The following is a 2,721-nucleotide window of genomic DNA, read 5'->3' as shown; positions in this document are numbered from 1 at the left end:
CTCATTTTGGAACCCCTCCCCATGAAAGGGCCCACCGATTCATTTTGAGCAACAAACTACGCGTGCTTAATAGCTTTTGAACTAATTACCATACGAAGTGAGGAATGATGGGATGTACCTAAATTATGAATATGTATTTGTCTTTTGGGTATTCAATACTTGTATAGATAAAAAGACTCTGTTATCACCTCTAAATCACAGTGTGTGTTTGGGAGCTATCCCGCACGCTGCCCAGCGTTGCAATAAACATACACTTTCTAATTTTGAACTGTTAGGGAGCCTTTGTCCGTCACAGTTGGATATCAGTACTAGATCAATATTTTTAATAAATCACCCCTTCTTGAGGATTGCTGCCAAATTTGCCCTAAACCAAGACAAGCAGGGTCTGCGATTTAGAGAATGATGGAATCACTTTGGTTGGAAAAGACCTTGAAGAACATTGAGTCTAAATGTAATTAGCAAACACAACCATCAAGAAATGTTGTGTTGTCTGAAGAGAACATGGTTTATCAGGTAAGCTTTGCAAGTATTTGTGTCATCACAAGCATGCATGTCCAATGCATTAGATGGGTATATAATAAGAAACCTGTGCAAATCAACAGAATGATTCTCAGGGTAGGATATTGGCATGTTTCATCCTTCTTCCCGACTTCTTCCAATGAATTACTTTTACAAAGTAATGATTGGAATTGTTACTCTTTTGACGGTTCTTGTTGTATTACTGCCATTTTTGGCATAGGAATGCCAAATGGGTTAATTCACCTAGTTTTTCCGATAAAGACCAAGATTGAGTGTTGCTTAAGCTGGAGGCAGAAATATTTAAATCTTCCAGCCTCCTTCTTAGTACCTAATTTCTCTTACAATATCAGTGCACAATCTTGTCCCTTAAGGTCCAGCTAGCTCAGTTTATACCAACAGGGTGACTTTAGTAGGGCTCACGTGATGCTGCACACAGAAGCCCTCAGGGTGCACCTCTAGCAGACAGTAATTCATGCAGTTGGACCATCCCAGTGCTGACTTTGGATCACCAGAAGAGTAGAACTAGAGAGATTTGATGGAGAGCTCTCTGGAGGAAGTGGCCTGAAGAAGACAGCAGAAATCCCATCTGTGTGTTTGTACAAATAACGTGAATACCATTTACAGGAAAAGATCTTCAAATCGATCTAGCTTTTTCTGCAGATTATTTGTCAACTATCTGCATTACATGGACAGTTCCACTGAGCATCTGAAATACAGCTGCGTTTAAGTGGATTGATTCAGGGTTGGAAAGCAGTGAAATAAAGCTTTTCAGGAATAGCTGACATCCAAGTCCCGCAGAAATTTACCTATTTTTAATGTCCAGATGCTTTTTAAAATAATGGGTGACCATTTAGCTACCTAATAGCTTTAATCAGAAATACAAAGAAAATTTTAAACTCCCATCTTTTATAGCTTGAATATTTTTCTTTGTTTCTTTCCTGGTTTCCAATTCAGGTCTACAAATCATATGATTAGGTAATGAGAACTCATGCTGTATAAAAATATTTCCTGCTATACTTCCAAGTCAAGGCCATGTTTTTCCCGGAACTGTTTAAAAAAATAAAATTCTATCTGGATTCTCTCTAGCCCACACTCATCATTATACAAAATCATTTAAATATTATATTTTGACTTTACATGGTGCAATTATATTCAGAAATCCAAGGCTCTATTGTTAGATTGTTTGTATGGTTTTCTGGCAATTCTAACTTCCCACAACCACTCTTGGCAGCTATATATTTTTGCAGCAAGGCATCACAGGGGTCTGTGAGAAGTTTTAATGTGAAGCAGAGCTAACATTAAAATACACGTGACATACTCAAAATATTTCACTTCAGAAAGTTACAGTTTGCTTAGATGGAATGAAATATGAAATAAATGAACCTCACACAACCTTTCTAAATCTTGGAAATCTACTACCTGAACTTTGAGTCAGTTTGCAGGACAGGACTCTGTAGAAATGCAAATGTGAAGTCCAAGGAATAGAGCAGAAGGTGTATTGGGCAGGGGTACAGAAGATTGCTCTGAAGGGTGATGTAAGCAAGATTGCATCCTATAAAGATAGCAGCTGCTTCTGCTGGTGCCAACATAGAGAATTTGTGCCACCAGCCTAGTTTTCTGGGGACATTTGACCTGTACACTCTTGAGGGCTTGTAGATGTGAATGAATCTGTCCTTTGATCTGTTTTTTTCTTTTCAAAGTCTATGACCTGACTTGCTATTGTGTACTGCACTGTATCGTTTTATGAACAGACATGTTTCATCTGTTTGAAAGCTGTAGTTGAAAGTGAGCTTGCAATCATGAGTTGGCTGTCAAAAGAATTAATTTTCTGCTTTAAGCAAAATATCAATAGAAACAGTCCATCCACTCCTATGATACAGATTCCTTTTGAATTTACAGGGTAATTTGCATCAGTGAGTATAATGCATGTGCAATAAATACACCTTGCTTGGTTTCTAATGATGATAATAGTCCTCTTTGTATTACTCTAAGGATTGAACTCACCATCATTATTTTCCTGTTCTCATTGAAGTGTAAAGGAAAAATAGTTTTGCATTAACCAAGGAGTAAAATGCATGGATTTAGCATCATTCTTGCAAGTAGTCCTCGATTCTGAAAATACCTCTCAGAAGCTGCATCAAATGGGAAAGCTAGACAGATGGCAGAATGCAGAACCTGCCATTTAGGATCAGGTACAAAATA

Source organism: Agelaius tricolor, unplaced genomic scaffold (genome assembly GCF_023055355.1).
Source record: "Agelaius tricolor isolate 1412-34295 unplaced genomic scaffold, bAgeTri1.0.p SCAF_163, whole genome shotgun sequence".
Classification (NCBI taxonomy): domain Eukaryota; kingdom Metazoa; phylum Chordata; class Aves; order Passeriformes; family Icteridae; genus Agelaius; species Agelaius tricolor.
The sequence above is the reverse complement of the archived record's forward strand: the minus strand, read 5'-3'. Positions refer to the sequence as shown.